Below are 20,368 nucleotides of genomic sequence, written 5' to 3' on the forward strand. Positions count from 1 at the left end.
ATGCAGTGATCTAACCACCTGACTGATATTAAATACACTTGGCAGTAATACATAATATTCATCTCTAAGTTTACAATTAAAAGAAATACAGTTTTACAACCAAAATAAAATTCTGGGGAAATATTCTGATCTCAATTGCTTTGGACTTTCAGGAAATATTATTTGATGCATTTTTAATAACTTTATTTTGATTGTTTATTTCACTGGAATCTTCTTATTTTAATGTTTTAGGAAAGAATATTGAAAATAAACCACTAAAATAAATCAACTTGTGCTGATAAAAATAGTTGGTACCCAAAACACAATGACAGGAGGCAATGCATAAAAAAAATATGCATTTGAGACAGTCTCAGTAATGTAAACAACCAAGTCAATTTTATAAGGACTGAATCCATGATAGTTTTGCAGCTGCCTTTCATTTTGTTTCTAGGTATCTGGTAACCTTTAATGGAATATGATGACCTAGTCCATAGCAATGTGTAGTAAATAACAGATCGGGCAATGGCAGTCATAGTACATCTTAGCATGTAAACCAGGAAGAAATAAAACTAAGATAAAAAGTTTATGACAATCTTATAGATTTAATTATTCCACAATTATTTGAATTGAATGTCTCTGTGATCACAATAGCCACCATAGTCAGATTCATACATATGGTCCAAGCTGACCCTGCTATCTGCCACTCTCTACTCTCAATAACATCTCTCTAGCTTTCAGCTCTGATCATCTGGCCAAAATACTGACAATATTTTGCTGGATGTCACTTTTCAAGTTAGTTATTTTTGCTGTTGCAATTTCACCCCCCCCCCCCTCCCTTCATTTGTCGTATGATCACTATTTGGAAGTTCAGCATATGTCTTGGCATTCACATTTCAAAGCCCTCGAATTTATTCTATAGACTTTTGCTTATTTCTGAAACATACAGGAAACTAAATTGAATTCACCATCTTAAGATTTTTTTTTCATTGTTACAAGCTCAAGTTTTCCTTCTTTTAATTCAGCTTAACAATATGATTTCTTGCCATATCTATTCTTCAAACCTCTGTAATACATCCGTAATCTTCTGGTATCAATTGTCCTAAATAGACAGAAGTATGTATTTGTTCCTCACCTCACTTCCATCTCACACACACCTTCCTGTCAGTGATCATTATTATTATGGCTAGTACTCCCTTGAATTATGCACATGAATATCTTCCGTCTTCAAATATGTCTCCTTACTCACATTGCCTCCTTCTAACCTATGCAATGTAGTCAAATGAACATAATGGGAAATAAAGAATCTTAAAACGTGTTTACATCGTGTGTTAAAATTTGTTCATCTCATCCCACCTACATCATGTGTCAAAAGCAGAATTAAGATTATAGTGGGAATCTCTTGATGAATTGACATTAATGCTCCACATGAAGTTTCATAGAGTGAAAGATTACTACTGAAAGTAAAGGAAGAATTAGAGTATGTCATTCACATGTGTGTCACTGCAGCCCTCGACTGCAGTGGAAGAGATTCTTTGCTATGGTAGGATTGTTCCCATTGAAGATCAGACTAGCTCCAACACTGACGTACAAAATTTATACCATTGCCTATTTTCTTTTGAGGAATCAATTTGTGGATGTTCTAAAATAATGCAATTGTATTTTTTTTTACTCCATGTTACCAGTGCCAGAAGCCATGAAGAGAAATCCCAAAGCAAACTGTATTCTCTTCTCTAGTTCCCTTTTTAACTTCTGTTTATTTTGAAAATGGAAAGACTTGCTGGACACATAAAATGGCTGAGGCTGAATATATGATCATATTTTCAGCAGCTTCTGAATACCCTGCATTCTGTAGATATTCCAGCTAAAGGTGACGCACAGGACCTGGATACTGATTCCAGCAAGCTCTGGCCAAAGGAAGACATCAACACACATGATGCTAAAATGAGCACTGATGCTTTTACAAGTACCTTGTCACCTCGCAGTGCAAACTCTGATCAGGGAGTTAAAGTTGCACTGTTAGGTCCGCAGCCATCCAGTTAGAATTCAGAGGAAGGCCATCAGCATCTGAAATGGCTGCCCCCGTCACACGATTGAAACCATGACTGGCTGGATTGCTTAAATATACCTTCTGGATGTCTAAGTCAGTTGTTGTTTGACATCCAGAGGGAAAGCAGGACTTGAGCAGTCTGCCTTGAACCCTCCATCGCTTTCTCCAAGTTGCTCTCTGGAAAGAAGCGAAAACTATTGGGCCCAGCTCACCACAGAAACTATAATTGAACACTGACCTGCAGAAAATTGTAACTCATATGAACTGACTTTTTGTTAAAGCTCTCTAGATTTAATAAAACCTGCCATTTTGAACTCATTTCCTTTCTTGTCCTGTCTCCCTTAATTTCCCAAGTGCTTGCCTGTGTGAAAAGTTAACCACATCCTTATGCATTCCAGGCCAATAAAAATATCTTTGTAACATAGCCTGAGTCTTTTGTACTCCTAGGTGACTTTCTACAGGTAGTTCATGTGCTACCCATAACACCTCCTGTCTGTATGCTACCGGCAACATCATCTGGTGCACTTCGGCCCATTTCTCCTCTGCGCTAACCTGCCGTGGTCTCCATTTCCATCTCAGGGTTCTACTTTCAGATAATAACCCTCAGGAATATTCTCTGCCTCCTTTTCAGAGTACATATATATCTTTTATTATCTTGTCTTGCTGTTGCAAATCCCTTAGCCTCTCAGGACTAAACACTTTTGTCTGACCCTCTGCCTATTCAGGTTACCACACAGTCTGGGAAAATACCAGGGTTCCTGTTTTAACTCCTCAGCTTCTTGGTCTTCCTTGGACTTCTCCACAACAAGGGGTATCACTCCCACTTTGGATCCTGCCAAATCATTCCCAAGAACAAACTGAATACCTGGAACTGACACTCTGTCAATCACTCCCACTGCAACTTGAGTTGACACTCCAACCTGATCTTACATCGGAGAATGCTAAATTTCTGTCCATCTAGCCGACAAATTACCATACTCTCGGGTAATAGATCAGAAAGAGTGCATATTCACTCATCCCTTAATATCAGCGACTGGTTAGATCCTGTATCTCTCAAAATTATAACTTCTTGTCCTTCTCCCCCTGTTCTTTCTGAGTAAAATTTACCCACAGAGGCCAATTCTTTGCAGAGATCAGGTACTAACTCCATATCCAGCCCCTGCCCGGCTGTTCTCTCTTCTGCAGCTCCACAGCTCTTCTTGCGGTCTCCTTTACTACCTTCATTAATGCCACTGGCTTAGCTTCTTTGACCACATCTTTTCCCACAGTGCCTTTCTTTAACAACCAGCGCTGTGACTTTACATGTCCCACTTTACCACAGTGGAAACACCTGAGGCCTTTCACCCTCTTGGGCATCATTTTTAAACTGTGGTAAATTCTTACCAGTGTTTTCTATTCTTGATTTCGTAGTGTAGGATCTCCCCTTCTCCCAACTTCTATCCCTCACAGGCAGAATTCTGGCCTGCAGCTTGTCTTATTCGCCAGCAAGTACTCATCTGTTAATTCTGCTGCCCTTCTCACTTCCTGAACTTTCTGTTCCTCCATGTGAATTCTTACCATCTCTGGAAGTGAGTTTTTAAATCTTTCTTGGAGCCTCAAAGGTCCTATTTTCAAAGCACGCACCCATTGATCAAAATGACTACATTTAATTCTTTTGAACTTAACATAGGTCTGACCAGGTTACTTATTTATGTTTCTGAACCACTGTCTATACGCTTCTGATACCAATTCATAAGCACTTAAAATAACCTGTTTAACCACTTCATAATCTCTTGACCCCTCATGTGACAGTGCGGCAAATACCTCACTAGCTCTGCCTACCAGTTTAGTCTGAACTAGCACTACCCATAAATCCTTGGGCCACTCCATCTGCCCAGCCAATTTTTCAAACAAAATAAAGAAGGCTTCAACAGCTTTTCATCAAAATGTGGCAAACTTTTGACATTTTTTATATATAACTACCTTCTCTTTTAATCTCCATCCTATTAATTTGACTTTGCTTAATAAATTGCAACTTCTTAAATTCAAATTTTCTCTCTTTTTATTCAGCTAAGAACCTTCTCTTTCTTTATCCTCTATCTCTCTCCTTCTCTCTCCTCTCTCTCTCTTTCTCCCTTTCTTCTTTCTCTTTGCTCATCTAAGAACCTTCTCTCTCTCTCTCTCTCTTTTCCCTCTCTCTCCACTGTCTTACAGCCTCTTTCTCTCTCCCTTTGTTTACCTTCTAACTCCATTTTCCTCAATTGTTACTTACGTTTTTCTAACTACTGCACTTGTCTGTTTCTCTGACACACCTACGTGTTTGAGTAACTCCCTTACAATTTCAGCTTTACTTTTGTCCTTGGTTAAACCCAAATCTAACTTCTTTGTTCATTCTAAAAGTATGGCCTTTTTCTTTCCTTCTAAACTTTCTTAGCAAATTTGAGAATCATCTTCAAATCCCAAAACCTCTTTAGCAATTTTAAGAGCCATTTCTCTCACTTTTAATTTAATCAACCAGAAGTCACCAAAATTTAATAAATTGTCTCACCTACGTTTTATTTGAAGATCTGGGACCCCAGCCTGCAAGTGTTTAAATCTGCTGGGATGTTTCATACCTCCAAATCTATTTAAATCTGTCTAAACTAGTTCAGATCACAAATCCAAGAACCAAACTGTTCAAATCATGGACAAAAGCCCCCTAAACTGTTCAAATCCCAGCGACGAGCCCCCAAACTGTTACGACATGGGTAAACCCCCTCCATAATTTAAACAAGCAACACAGAAAAGATTTATCTTGTGCTGTGAAATATCTGTGAAAATTCGAAAGGCCAAGAACTATCCCAAAGGTCATTATTTAACTTAAAAATTAACAACTTTATTTCTTTCAGTCTAACATAAAATATTAACTAACAACTATTTACAAATCCTTCCTCTAACCTATCTTTTACCTTCCCCTTCTACAATACTAATCTGATAAAACCCCCAATTAAAGTTTACCAAAAATTCGCATTTCAAAACCAGCCAGCTGTCGAATCTTCTCTTTGTATCTTCCTCTGTCTTCTTTTCTTCTTCTTAGGGATTATGTTTTACAGGTCTTTGATAGATAAAGGTATCTTTAAGGGAACTATTCTGCGGGCAGTCTGCATATGCTGGTGGCTTGGCAGTTCTCTTCCAACTGTTCAATTTTTTTCAGTTTTATACCCCCAAAGCATCAAATCGTTTCATTGCGTTAATGTTGTCAAAATACCAAATTCAAACTTGATTGGAGTTTGGTATTTTGGGGCATAGTTTAAACTGATTGACCAAATTCAAATTTGTGTTTTTTTCTCCAGGTAACCAGCTGCACCAGCTGCTGGACCAAAAGATTATATTGCATCTTGTTCAGAACACTTGTTGCTGTCAGGTAGTTCTGCTAGCTTATCACTTTCTTAAAGGTACAGTAAACCCACATCTTCATAACAAGTAGTAAAGCAGTCCCTCTGCATTTTGACAGTTTTATTAATGAACTCCATCTTTGATTTTATTCTAAAGTATTTTGTTTTGTGTTTATTTCATAAATTGGAATCCAAAAGCCAGAATTTGGGGACTACTCCACATTCTTCCTTCGTAAGGGAGTAAAAAAGAGGAAGGTGCGCATCAAACAATAGCTCACTGTCTCAAGCTTAAGGGGGGAAGAACGGTCATGATTTAAATTGACCCTTGATTCCGAGTTTTGTCTGTGACATTGTAAAAGTCTTTTGACATTCACCTCTCACTATGTACAAATGTATTATCAAAAAAAAACTTTATTTGTATTTGGCAAACATTAGCTTTATAAACAAAAAAATGACATGAATCACAGCTTCAATGAAGTAGAATAATAAATCAACAAAGAAAACAAATACACTGGTGCAAAATTTGGTCAATTATATATGCAACTAATAATTTTTGTAAAACATTTAAAGCCAATTTTAACCGTTGTTTCATGTCACTGGAGGCAAGATTAAGGAAGTTACTTAGTTGAGACAGAGACAAAGAAATTAAGCTGGTGCATTGATTAAATTCATCTCCATCTAAGCGAATTGACTTCTGCAAACAAAATTGATAGAAAATGCTTATAAAGCTAATGTGGTACAATGGTGGGAAACAGATGCTCCCCTTCCATTCATGTCATACTGAATTTGTCCAAGTTAGTTTAGGTCAATTTCGAAAGTGCAACCAAATTTAAAACATGATTGCATTGTTCGATTTGGCAGAACTTCGTTGAAGAATTCAGAAATAAACCTGGAAGGGCATGTCAGTTTCCCTGTTACCCCATATCGCTTGTCAGTGCAACCATCAGAGAATGGAGCCTGTCAGCTGCACAGAGCCAGGAAGCTGAATCACATCCGAGTGAGAACATACTTTCGGGAATTCGGACCACAGTGTGGCAAAGGGCAAGGGGAGCTTTGTGCTTTCTTATTTGGTTCATAGTTGGAAAGGTTATTTTATAGGATCAACTGAAGCCCAGAATTAGGTCCCAGTACAAAAGAGAGAGTGACATCTCAGAGGTGTTCAGTTGCATGGAAAATTGTGGAAAAAGTTAAAGGGAGCCCTCAGGACAAGTTAGTAAAGATTCCAGAACTAGTATTAGGACAGAAAGTGTGGAAGGCCTCAGGAATCTAAATTCAGGTGCAGCAGATAAGGGGAGAACTATGAGGAGAGAGGGAGTCAACGCAGGTCTGAGGGTATTGTGCTTAAATGCACGTTGTATATGAAAAAGGTAAATGAGCTTGAGCACAGATTGGATTTGGTGAGTATGATGCGTGGATCACAGAGACGTGACTGCAGGGGACCAGGGCTAGGAACACAATACTCGAGGATACACATCCAATCAAAAGGACAGACAGATTAGCAGAGGTGATAGTAATAAATGAAATTAAATCAATAGCAAGATGTGGTATAGTGTAAAAAAATGTTTATAATCTATGTGTTAGAGTTGAGGAACCTATGGAAAATAAAGAACATGAAAGCATGGGAAGGGTTAAAGCATGAAGACCATTGGCAATCTGTGGTCTGTGGAAGGCAGGATGGGATAAGAATAGTGGAATGCTCTTACACCAATTAGCAGAGTAAGGTTCAGGCTGAAAGGTCACTATAGCAAGATGAGATACCGCAAGTAATAAAACAAGTTTCTCTGTTAAGTATCATTGTGACAAGATTGGAACAATAAATATTTGGGACATGACATTAAAATATCTAATTAATAGTTAGTAGAGTCAGCTTGAGACAGGAGACTATTGTAATAGATGGAATAGCTAAATATCTATCATGACTGGTTAGTCTGGAATGGAAGATCACTGTAGCAGAGTTAGCAATAAATATGGTTTTGCTTCCTTGTAGGTTTCACTTGTTAGCGAAACTCGCGAGCTCCCTTGTGCAATTTGTGGTACCTGCCGAGAGGCAAATCAGGCCGGGATGTGTTGTCAGAGAGGGAGATATCTGCTTGTGAGCCTACTTTCGCGCTGCTGCCCATTTTCTGTGTCCCAATCGATTTGGCCAAAATCGAGCGGAGGCGCAGATCATCCTTATCGGCTGTGCTCACACAGTGAAACAAACAAGGCTTTTGTGATCGCACAGGAATCAGTTTCGAGGAGAAATCACATCCAGTTATTAGAAGCATAAGAACAAAAGCATTCTTCAGATCCTGTGCCAGAATATTGGGATGTGGTGAAAGGAAAGTGTTTCTTTTTGTTTTTCCTGGAAAAGAGCTGCTGGGGGTAGAGAGAGAAAAAAACCGCCTGTTTAGTGAGTTTCTTGCATAATCACCTCTGAGATTGATTTGAAGATAAATTATTTCCATTCACCAAAAAGCAACATGCTTGCATATATAGAGCCTCTGACTGCAGTCTCAAATGCTCCCCATATTGGCGGACAAATATGGCAGCCATCCCATGGCAACACAGGCTGCTTATCGAAGACCAACTAAATCTGGCTTTTGGGGGTTGGTCCAAGGACGAATCTTGGCTGGAACACTGAGAGTCATCCTTTGTTTCCAGCCGGGCTGTAGTTGTTTTTTTTAAACATAGGATATGATCTCCATTTAACACCTCATCTGAATAAACAGGAGGTTTGAGTTACCCTGAATAGGTATGCAACTTCATCTCATTCTCCACCAAATGAATGCTCCGTTGACACAATTGAATTCAATGCATTGATCTCTTTGGTTGAGTGCACGTAAAACATTTATCCTTCAAAGTGTTAAATAACATCAAGCAATAAGCTCTGTCCATCAGGAATCGTAGAGGTCTCCAGCACAGAAAAAGGCCCTTCAGTCCATCGAGTCTGCACCAGTCAAAAACAACCACCTGGCTATTCCACTCCCAGGGAGTTCAAAACTAGAGGGCATAGGTTTAGGGTGAGAGGAGGAAGATTTAAAAGGGAACTGTGGGATACCTTTTTCACGCAGAGGCTGGTGCATGTACGGAATGGGCTGCCAGCAGAGGTGGTGGAGGCTGGTACAATTACAACATTTGAAAGGCATTTGAACAGGTATATGAATAGGAAGGGTTTGGAGGAATATGGGCTGGGTGCTGGCAGGTGGGACTAGATGGGTTTGGGAAACTTGGTCAGCACAAGCAAGTTTCTGAGCTGTATGACGCTATGACTCTGTGACTTGGCCCTTTTAGCACTAATAGCCAAGGGCACATCGAAATCCTGCTTCAATGTGGTGAGGGTATCTGCTTCTCCCACTCTGACAGGAGACTGGTGCTGAGTTTAACCCGAGAGTCACCCACTCTTTAGGCGAGGGGAAGAGGTTGAGGAGACTCCTTCATGGTAACCTCAGCTGACAAGGGAGTTGGACCCATGCTTTTGGCATCATTCACCAACTGTCCAGCTAATTAAACATGCAGATGTAATGGAACTGGCTAATCATCATCATCATTAACGGTTCCTCACAGACCAGGACGACTCTCTCCCACTCTCAGGCTGAGTCCGTAAGTGGCTGTCAAGACCAGTGTGGCTACCACAGGCTCTGTTACACTTGGGGCAGGTGATGGTTGTGGGAAGGGGGTGGGTGGGATGTTGGTGTGGCAACGCACTCCTTTCCCTCCCACCACTCCGCCCCCACCCCTGGCTTCTACTTTTCCCTGACAGCAGGTCTCAAGGTGCTTGACGCCTTCCAGGATGCTCCCCCTCCACTCTAGACAGTCTTGGCCCAGTGATTCCCAGGTGTCTGCGGGAATGCTGCCGGTGAGGCCTTGCAGGTCTCCCTGAAGCGCTTCCTCTGGGGATCCACCTGGGGATCAAGGAGTGGGGGTGGCGGGCAGTGGTCAGTGCTCCGATGCTGGAGATGTTGGCCTGGTCAAGGACACTGCTGTTGGTGCATCTGTCCTCCCAGCGGGTTGGCGGGATTTTGCGCAGGCGGTGTTGGTGGGACTACTCCAGCCCCTTGAGGTGTCCACATCTCAGAGCCCTATAGGGGGGTCCGAACCACCACAGCTCTGTACCATGATCTTGGTGTCAAATCTTATGTTGTTATCCTCCAACACCCTTTTCTTAAGCTTGAGCCTATCTTCTACTGAACACTTCCTTCGCTGATTGGTATCAGTAAATTCGACTCATGTCAATTAGACAGACTGGTGGAAGTGAATCTACCTTGGACATCTCAGCTGGTTCCAGTGAAAATGACCATAATGGTTATCATTCTGACAGAGGGACCATATATGCCAGGGGCATGTCTTAGGCGTCAATTTTAACACTCAGAGACCAAATTGAATTTTTTTTTTAAATCAGAAGCATGTCATTCTTGAGCCTGCATATTGTAGCACAATTCTCCAATAAACCACACAAAACATAGAACGTATGGAGCCAAACCAAAGGTGAATGCTGTGCCCAAAACTTTACAGTGGCTTATTGTATTGTGCTGCGGTGTGCTGAAGCGAAGGGTTAACTGTACCACTATAATAACATACAGTACAAACCACAGTACATGATAGCTACTGCGCATATATTGCGTGCAATTCTGGTCTCCTTCCTATCGAAAAGATGTTGTGAAACCTGAAAGGGTTCAGAAAAGATTTACAAGGATGTTGCCAGAGTTGGAGGATTTGAGCTATAGGGAGAGGCTGAATAGGCTGGGGCTGTTTTCCCTGGAGCGTCGGAGGCTGAGGGGTGACCTTACAGAGGTTTACAAAATTATGAGGGGCATGGATAGGGTAAATAGACAAAGTCTTTTCCCTGGGGTCGGGGAGTCCAGAACTAGAGGGCATAGGTTTAGGGTGAGAGGGAAAAGATATAAAAGAGACCTAAGGGGCAACTGTTTCACACAGAGGGTGGTACGTGTATGGGATGAGCTGCCAGAGGATGTGGTGGAGGCTGATACAAATGCAACATTTAAGAGGCATTTGGATGGGTATATGAATAGGAAGGGTTTGGAGGCATACGGGCCGGGTGCTGGCAGTTGGGACTGGATTGGGTTGGAATATCTGGTCGGCATGGACAGGTTGGACCGAAGGGTCTGTTTCCATGCTGTATATCTCTATGACTCTATGACTATGACTCTATCTAACTGTGACATTAGAATAACATGAAGTAGAATGTACAACTAGAGAGATAATGGGAACTAACATCACTGGTTTATTGTGTAGCTAGAGTGAGGTACTTTGATTGATATAGTTGGACATGCCGATAAGCTGACAGAAACATGATAAAAAAAGGTATAAAACTCCATGGACCCTGAGATTCGTGGGCATTCAAGAATCTGTTTTCTCAGTGTCACGGTTTTTTGTTTGCAAATAAAGGACCTACTTTTTGAAGAACTCTCTGCATCTCCTGGTGATTCTCTACATTTTCTCCACAACAAACCACAAAGGAAAAACAACACTTACAAGACTTATGCGCAGGCCTCCTAGCAGTGGTCAGAAAAAAAATTGGGAGAAAGAAAAGGTATGTAAGAAAGGCACTATTACATAATCATGGAGAACTTCAATATGTAAATAGACTGGGAAAATCAGGTTGGTAGCCAATCCCAAGAAAATAAATTCATGGAATGTTTGCAAGATTTGTTTTGGAGCAGCGTGTGGTAGAGTCATCTATGGTACAGGCATCTTTGAATGTATAATGAGGGGGTCTTGATTAGGGAGCATAAGAGGACAGTGATCATAATATGGTAGAATTCACCCTGCAGTTTGAGAGGAAGAAGTTGGAATAAGATACTATGGTATTACAATTGTGTAACAGTAGCTACAAAGACATGAGGGAGGAGCTGGCCTGAGATGATTGGAAGGAGAGTCTCACAGGGAAGATGGTAGAGCTGCAATAGCAAGAGTCTCAGGAGGTAATTTGGAAGGCAAAGCAGAAATTCATCCCAAGGAACAAGAAAGATACAAAGGGATGGGTAAGGCAACTAAGGCTGACAAATGAGGTCAGGAAGAGCATAAAAGCAAAAGAAAAACTATACAATTTGTTGAAGATTAGTGGGAAGTTTTTAACAACCATCAGACAACAACCAAAAAAGCAATAAGGGGAAGACGATGAAATATGAGGGTTATGGGGCTAACTAGTAATATAAAAGAAGATTGCAAGAGTTTAGTTTAGACTTTTATTTAAAAGGTAAGAGAGATTAAAAAGTGGACACCGGACCATTGGAAAATGAGGCTGGAGATGCAATACTGGGGAACACAGAAATGGCAGAGGAACTGAATAGGTACTTTACATCAGTCTTCACAGTGGAAGATACCATAACATACCAGAAATTCAAGAGAGCCAGAGAAAATGGATGAGTGCAGTGACCATAATTGAGGAGAAGGGGCTAGGGAAGTTGAAAGGCCTGAAGGTGGATGAATCACTCAAACAAGATGGACTGTACTGGACAGTTCTGAAGGACATAATTGAGGAGGTTGTAGATGCATTGGTGGTGACCTTTCAGAAATCACTGGTAGGTCCTAAAGGACTGAAAAAGGGCTAGTGTAATACTCCTGTTTAAGTAGGGACGAAGGCAGAATACAGGAAAGTATGGGCCACTTAGCCTAACACTGGTCATTGGTAAGTTTTAGAATCCATCATTACAGGTGTATTTGAAGAATACTAGTTAATGCATAGGGTCATAGATGTATACAGCATGAAAACAGGTCCTTCAGCCCAACGTATCTATGACAACCAAGTTACTTAAACTAATTGTCCCATTTGTCTGCTTTTGGCCCATATCCCTCCAATGCTTTCCTATCCATGTACCTGTTCAAAAATGCTGTAATTGTACCAGCCTCTACCACTTTCTCTGGCAGTTCATTCCATATATGCACCACCCTCTGTGTGAAAAAGTTGCCTCTCAAGTTCTTTTTAAATCTTTCCCCTCTAGTCTTAGACATGTCCACCCCGTAGAAAAGACCTTTGCTATTCACCTTATGTACGCCCCTCATGATTTTATAAACCTCTATAATCCCTATGCTCCAGGGAAAAAAAGTCCCAGCCTATCCAGTCTCTCCTCATGACTAAAATCTTCCAGTCTCAGTAACATCCTTGTCAATGTTTTTTGTAGCCTTTCCAGTTTAATAACATCCTTCTATAGCAAGTAAACCTGAATTGTATGCAGTACTCCAAATGTTGGCTTACCAATGTATTTTACAGCTGTTACATGACATCCCAATTCCTATAGGTGGAGGTGGGTACTGCAGATGCTGGAGATTAGCGCCAAGATTAGAATGATGTTGGAAAAGCACAGCTGGTCAGGCAGCATCCAGTGAGCAGGAAAATCGATGTTTCGGGCATTCCTGATGAAGGGCTTTTACCCAAAATGTTGATTTTCCTGCTTCTCAGATGCTGCCTGACCTGCTGTGCTTTTCCAGCACCACTCTAATCTTGACCCCAACTCCTATACTGAATGTTTTGTCCAATGAAAGCAAGCATACCAAATACCTTCTTCACCTTGTCTACCTCTGACACCACTTTCAAAGAACTATGTACCTGCACCCCTAGGTTCGACAACTGTCCCCAGGGCCTTACCATGTACCTCCTGCCCTGGTTTGTCTTATCAAAGTGCAACACTTCACATTTATCTGAATTAAACTCCATCTGCCATTCCTCACCGTACTGGCCCAGTTCATCAAGATCCCACTGTATTCTTAGATAACTTTCTTCACGATCCATATATCATCAATTTTGGTGTAATCAACAAATTTACTAACCAAGCCTCCTATATTCTCATCCAAATATAAATGACAAATGACAGTGGAACAATCCTTATGGCACACTGTAGGTCACAGGCCTCTAGTCTGAAAAACACGATCCTCTACCACCACTCTTATATCAATTGGCTAGCTCTCCCTGAATCCCAGTAGATCTAATCTCACTAACAAGTCCACTATGCGGTACTTTGTCAAAGGCCTTGCTAAGTCCATGTAAATAATGTCTACCACATTACCCACATCTATCTTCCTGGTCATCACTTCAAAAAACCCAATCAAATTTGTGAGATACAATTTCCCACACACAAAGCCATGCTGACCATTCGAAATCAACCCTTGCCTTTCTGAAAGCATATAGAATCAATCTGCCAGAATGCCTCCAACAACTTACCAAGCACTGACATTAGGTTCACTGGTCTGTAGTTCTCTGGTGTTTCTTCACAGCCTCTTTTAAATAAAGGCACAGCATTAGCCACCCTCTAGCCCTCTGGCAGAACACCTATGGCTGTCGAAGATACAAATATATCTGCTAGGGGCTGCACAATTTCTTCCCTAGCTTCCCACAATGTCCTGGGATATACTTGATCAGGTCCTGTGTATGTATCTACCTTTATGCATTTTAAGATCTCCAGCACCTCCTCTTCTGTGATGTGGACTCTTTTCAAGACATCAGGAATTTTCCCCCAAGTTCCCTAGCTTCTATGTCTTTTCCACAGTAAATATTGACAAGAAATATTAATTTAAGATCTCACTCATCTCATGTGGTTCTACACATAGATAATCTTGTGGATCTATAAGGGGCCATATTCTCTCCCTAGTTACTCTTTTACCCTTAATATACTTGCAGAATCTATTTGGATTCTCCTTTGCCTCATCTTCCAAAACTATCTCATGTCTCCTTTTGTCCTCCTGATTTCCCTCTTAAGTGTACTCCTACATCCCTATACTTCTCAAGGGATTCACTTGATCCCAGCTGCCTATACCTGAAATATGCGTCCTCCCTTTTGTTGATCAGAGCCTCACCATCTCTAGTTATCCAGTGTTGCGTGCTCTTGCAGCCTTGCCCTTCAATCTAACAGGAATATGCTGGTCATGAACTTTTGCTATCTCACTTTTGAAAGTGAATGGTAAAATGGGTTGACTGGCTGGCAGAAGGCAGCTATGATTAGGGATAAAGAGGTCTTTTTCAGGATGGTAGCCAGTGACTACTGGAGTTCTACAGGGGTCAGTATTGGGACCATAACTATTCACATTATACATTAATGATATGGAAAAAGGAACAAAGGGTATTGTTGCTAAGTTTGAAGATAACACAAAGATAGATGGAGGGACAGGTAGTGAAGAGGAAGTAGGCAAGGCTGCAGAAGAACTTGAACAGGCCAGAAGAGTGGGCAAAGAAGTGGTAGATGGAACACAATGCAGGAAAGTGGAGGGTTATACACTTTGGTAGAAAGAATAGTGGCATGGCCTATTCTCTAAATGGGAAAATACTTTGGAAATCTGAAGCACAAAGGACTTAGGAGTTCTAGTTCAGGATTCTCTTAAAGTTAACATGCAATCCAATTAAGAAGACAAATGTAATATTAGCATTCATTTCACAAGGGCTAGAATACAAGAGCAGGGATGTACTGCTGAGGCTGTATAAGGCTCAGGTCAGACCGCATTTGGAATATTGTGAGCTGATTTGGGCGCCTATATCTAAGGAAGGATGTGCTGGCATTGGAGGGGGACCTGAAGAAGATTATGAGAATGAACTCAGGATGAAGGGCTTGTATAATGAGGAGTGGCTGAGGACTCTAGGTCTGTACTGAATGAAGCTTAGAAGATTGGGGGGAGGAATCTGATTGCAACTTACAGTGATGCCTGGATAGAGTGGACATAGAGAAGATGTGCCCACTCGTAGGAATATCTAGAACCTGAGAGCACAGCCTCAGAGTGAAGAAAGATCCTTTAGAACTGAGATGAGGGGGAATTTCTTCAGCTGCAGGGTGATTAATCCATGGAACTCACTTCCATAGAAGGCTGTGGAACCCAAGTCTTTGTATTTATTGTGACAATGGTGTCACTTTAAAAAGGTAATTTTGTAGTGTTTTTTTTAAGAGAGGCAGCAGATGTGCCAAGCAGGCTACTGAAAACGGCCTAAATGAATAACTTAGGAGGCCTTTAATCTTTTTTAAAATTATAACAATGGAAAGGGAGTGGCTTTCTAGTTTTTTTTAGCTGTAGCACTCAGAAGCTGTTTGGAGTTGGAAGGGCTGGAAGCTTCAGTGAATGATTCCTAGCTGCTACTTTCTCTGAAATCTCTCAATGTTGTTTCCTCCTGGATTGGAGGACTGCATGTAAGAACCTGTGTCTGAATTTACCTTTTTGCCAAGAGGTGTGTTTATGGGATGTTACTATATTGGAGCAGTTAACTAGTAAAAGGTGCTGTATCTATCATTTGATTAAGTTTTCCAATAGTTAAGTTATTCTAAATTCTTCTTTCTTTTGTTTCTATTTTAATTACCACGTTTAAATAAATTGTGTTCTGCTTAACATCGAGTGGTTCAACAAGTGACATCACCTCTGGAACACGCACTTCACATCTATCTTTCAAATAAGAAAATGTTAGGGTCTAAGCTACTTCTTGTGACTAGTCTGATCCATAATAGTATTGAAGACAAGGATAGATGGATTCTTGATTAGTAAGAGGATAAAGGGTTACAGAGAGAAGGCAGGACAATGTGTTTGAGAAACACATCAGCCATGATCAATTGGTGGGGCAGACTTGATGGGCAGAATGGCCCATTCTGTTCCTATATTTTATGGTCCTATGGTTTGTAAAGTTGTAAAGTAGTGCATAACACAATACTGAAGTATTTTAGTTTGGTATTCTATGGTCAGAGGGGCACAATGGGGAATACAATTACAAATCTTTCTGGCCAAAGTTACAAAGAATGCCTGGAAATGTTGGAATATGATGCAGAAGCTGCTGGAGGTGGAAAATCAATTCCCTTAAATGTACAGCCTCCAACAGGGTTTGAGCATAAGTTGTGTTGACAAATATAAATGGGAAAGCTGTGGTGAGAGACTTACCAGCCAATGTAATCGCAGTGTGAAATGTAATTGGAGTGATCTGTTCAGTATAAAATGTCAACTGACAGGAGTTCCATTGTGGAATGAACCCACCACAGTTTAGCTGTAACAGACTTCAATATGTACTCAAGAAGAGAAAATCAGATATTTAAATTCTGACTGTATAGAGTACAGATCTACATTCAAAATTGTTTTTGTTAGATATAAAATGTGTTTTTGGCACAAAATATATTTGGCGGTTTCATTCAGTCATTAATTACTGCTGAAGCAGGGCATGTTATGAGAATCAAATGGTAACTAGCCAAGGTTTTTCAGTCATTGGTGAAGGAAAGGCATTTGTTATTTGCTGTGCTGAAAGCTATCCTAAGATTTTGACAGGTGCTATGTTGACACAGTCTATAGAGGACCGAAGGGGATGGGTACAAGGTCATAAGTTGTATGAGGACCTCTAGGCCTACACTTTTAACCACGAGTTGGATGCAGAGAGTAAGAAGAATTCCTGACTATATGAATCAGATTGTTAAAGATTACTGTGAGGATGTCAGATTTTCAATCTGTGGGAGATGCAAGCAACATCACATTGGAGTGAGTGCGGACATTTGCTGGATAACAAAGTGCTGAAGTCTTCAATTTATACAAAGTTAATTAAGATTATAATTTGTAGTTTGCTGAAAGAAAAATTGGCAGTTTTAAATTCTGTAGTTGCAAGTTTTGAGTTTATTATCAAGGGATGCTTTGGAAGGGCAACCTAATTAAAGAATTGGTTGTAACTTAATAATCAGAGAGCTAAGCCCTTTGGGTTGGGAGCATTTTAAGTAGCCAACCCAGTGTGTCTGAGCACTTGACTGTGAATTACAATAAACAGCAGGAGTTAAGTATCTCAAAGAGAGAAGCGTTTTCTCTCAGCGAAGAAGCTGATTGGTGAGTATTTCTAGTCTTTAAAGTCAATGTAAGATCTTTAGTTTGTGTTCAGGTCTTTCCAGGATGTTTCTTATTCTGTGTTTTTTTTTAAAATAGCCTGTACGCCATAAGATTAATACCAAATTAAGAAAGGGAAATCACACAATAAGCTGTAAGAAGCAGGCATTTGTCAGTGATTTTAATTAATAACTTAATTAAAGAGCTCAGTGTTTCTGTATAACCAATCTGAGCTCTACAGCCTTGCAAATTCTAGTCAGGGATGGTGGTGGTCAATTAAACGACTCACTGAAGGATGAGGCTGCACACATATCCCAACCCTTAGAGATGGGGGAACCCAGCGCATCAATCCAAAAGAAGCATTCACATCAACCTTCACCCAGAAGTGCCAAGTGGATGATCTACCTTGACCTCCTCCAGATGTCCCCAACATCACAGGAATCAAGCTTCAGCCAATTTGATTCACTCCATGTGATATCAAGAATTAGATAGAGGCATTGGATACTGCTAAAGCTGTGAAGCACGACAATATTCTGGCAATATTACTGAAGACTAGTGCTCCAGAACTTACTGTACCCCAAGCCAAGCTGTTCCAGTGATGCGACAACACTGGCATCTGCTCAACAATGTGGAAAATCCCTGAAGTATGTACTATGTATAAGAAAAGTAGGGCAAATTCAACATGGTCTATTATTACTGGGTATCAGTCTACTCTCAATCATCAATAAAGGGGTCATAAACAGTGCTAACAAGCAGCACCTACTCAGTAACAACTTGCTCAGTGACACCCAGTTTAGGTTCCACAGGGCCGCTCAAGTCCTGACCTCTTTACAGTCTCAGTTCAAGTGATGAGGTGAGAGTGACATCAAGGCCACATTTGGCAAGAAACATAGACACCTGGTAATAATATTGTCTAACTAGAGAATCTTACCATCGTCCCTAAGCATTCACTGGCATTACCATGACTGAATTCCCTGTTATCAACATCCTGGGGTATACCATTGACCAGAAACCTATTCAGACTCACCATATAAATCTAGTGGTTAAAAGAGGAGGTCAGAAGCTAGGAATCCTTCAGCGAATAACTCATTTCCAGAATTCCTATACACTGCATCTTATGTTTCTGAGCAGCACAATGACCAATCAGATTGAAGAATTCCCACTGAGCCAGGCAGAGTCTCAGCTGTTCTGATGAAAGGTAATTGACTTGAAAAGTGACCTGTGTTTTTCCCTCCAGTGCTGCCTGGCCTGCTGAGCACTTGCACCATTTGCTGCCTTGATGGCAAACCAAGAAGTAAAGAAGCAGGGAATTTCATTTAAAGGATATATGCAAAAAGGTTAATAAATATTCCAAATTATAAATGGCATTAAAAGAGAAAGAATGCAAACGAATGTAAAAATAAAAAGTAATTTTACAGATTCCCCAACACTTCTTTAATGGCAATAGGTGACTTGGTGCAACTAGACCTTGCTGTGGAGAAAGAACACTGCATATTGTTTGTAAAATCACCTTTTCCAAAGCCAGAGAGTTTGCTTGTCAGTAGTCACAGTTAAAGGATCTGGTGCACTCAGCCCAACTATTTCAGCAATTATTAGTGCAGACCTAGTGAGGAATCACAGCGAGTTCACACTTTTGCAGTCTTTTCAATACTGCATCTATTTAGTGAAGAGCAGGGTAGCTGACTTACTTCCAGAAGCTGAACTTAGCTATGCTTGTGCAGATGACAGAAGCTGCTGCTTGACTTACCCCATAATAATGAATGCTAATGGTCTCACTACAATTACTGCAGCAAAATTATGGTCGATCACTTCAGGAAAGGACCATTTTCCAAATCTCAGAAACATGCAGCATCTTTTAGAGTTGGTAAACCAACACTTTCCCATCTCCTTCTGGTGAAAATTCCAATGTGTTAGACACCCTCTGATGCTATCCACTATTGTGAGAAAGGATAGTTATTTTATTGTGTGTACCCTAATAGATGTTGCCCAGAGAGATAGAAACGCATTTGGACTTGCACTGTAGTGTGAAAAATGGTTGTTACGTTCACCTACATAAATTAAGTAACGGAACTGGAAGAGTAATTGTCAGTGAAGTATATTAGGATGATTCAAAGAGTTGAAAGGAAAGGCTTGCAAAAATTCAAGTTTCTCTTCAATGTTTTATCCTGAGTTAGAGATGACAGCTTGCTGATTTTTATTTTCTATTCACTGGAAACAGTAGGACTCATAGATGATATTCAGAGCTCTATAAATGGAACGGTGCATTTGCCCAGTTTTACAATTTTTTAAAAATCTAAAGGAATAAATAATAATCTTAATTTTGAAGGAATAAACTGATTTTTGGAAAAAATGTGATTGTATGATAGTTAGAAACTCATTCTGTAATAATATGTATTGCTACAATTCATTGGAGGGTGTCAGATGACTTAAAACCATAGGACCAGAGAAATGATACAGTACAAAAGAGGGCCATTGAGTCCATCTTGTCCATACCGACCCAAAGACACCCAGATGCTCTTTCCAAGCCTATCTTCCTGCACATGGCCCATAACCCTGCAGCTTACAGCACCAAAGATGCAAATTCAGTTAATTTTTTAAAAAACATTTAGGGTCTCTATGTCCACCACCAACTCAGGCAGTGAAATACAGATACCCACTATCCTCTGTGTAAAATAGTTTTTCCTCAATATCTCCTGTGATCCTTCTGCCACTTAAATTGAATCTATGACCCATGGCTTTTGAACTTTCTGCCAAGGGGAAAAGTTCTTCCTCTCTACTCTACCTCTATCCCTCACAGTTCTGTATACCTCAATCATGTCACCCTTCAGCTTTCTCAATTCCAAGTAAAACAACCCCAGCAGCTGCAGTCTCCCCTCGTGACCACAATTCTCCAGCCCTGGCAACTTAACTTGAATTTTTCAAACTATCTGATAACTGAATCGAAGGATTCTGGAGAATCCAAGTTGAAGGATGGGAAAAACTTCTGGCTGTAACAGTCTGCTTCTTTTTTGAGGTATTTTAGGTGCTGGAGGTGATTTCCTCGAATTCCAGGAGCAGCAATTACTGTTTTATATGATGTTGCATTGTTTTGGAACTCTGAAAAAAAGTCAAAACAATAGCACTTTCAATAGGGTGAAAAACAGGCAAAGGCAGCACATGGTCTGTATGGGAGAGAGAGAAAGAAACCCACATTGCTAACTGACAAAGCCATGAATCTGCGCAGTTA

The sequence above is a fragment of the Chiloscyllium plagiosum genome, unplaced genomic scaffold, assembly GCF_037043375.1.
Source record: "Chiloscyllium plagiosum isolate Xiang-an unplaced genomic scaffold, Cpla_swu_hap1 HiC_scaffold_8, whole genome shotgun sequence".
NCBI classification, from domain to species: domain Eukaryota; kingdom Metazoa; phylum Chordata; class Chondrichthyes; order Orectolobiformes; family Hemiscylliidae; genus Chiloscyllium; species Chiloscyllium plagiosum.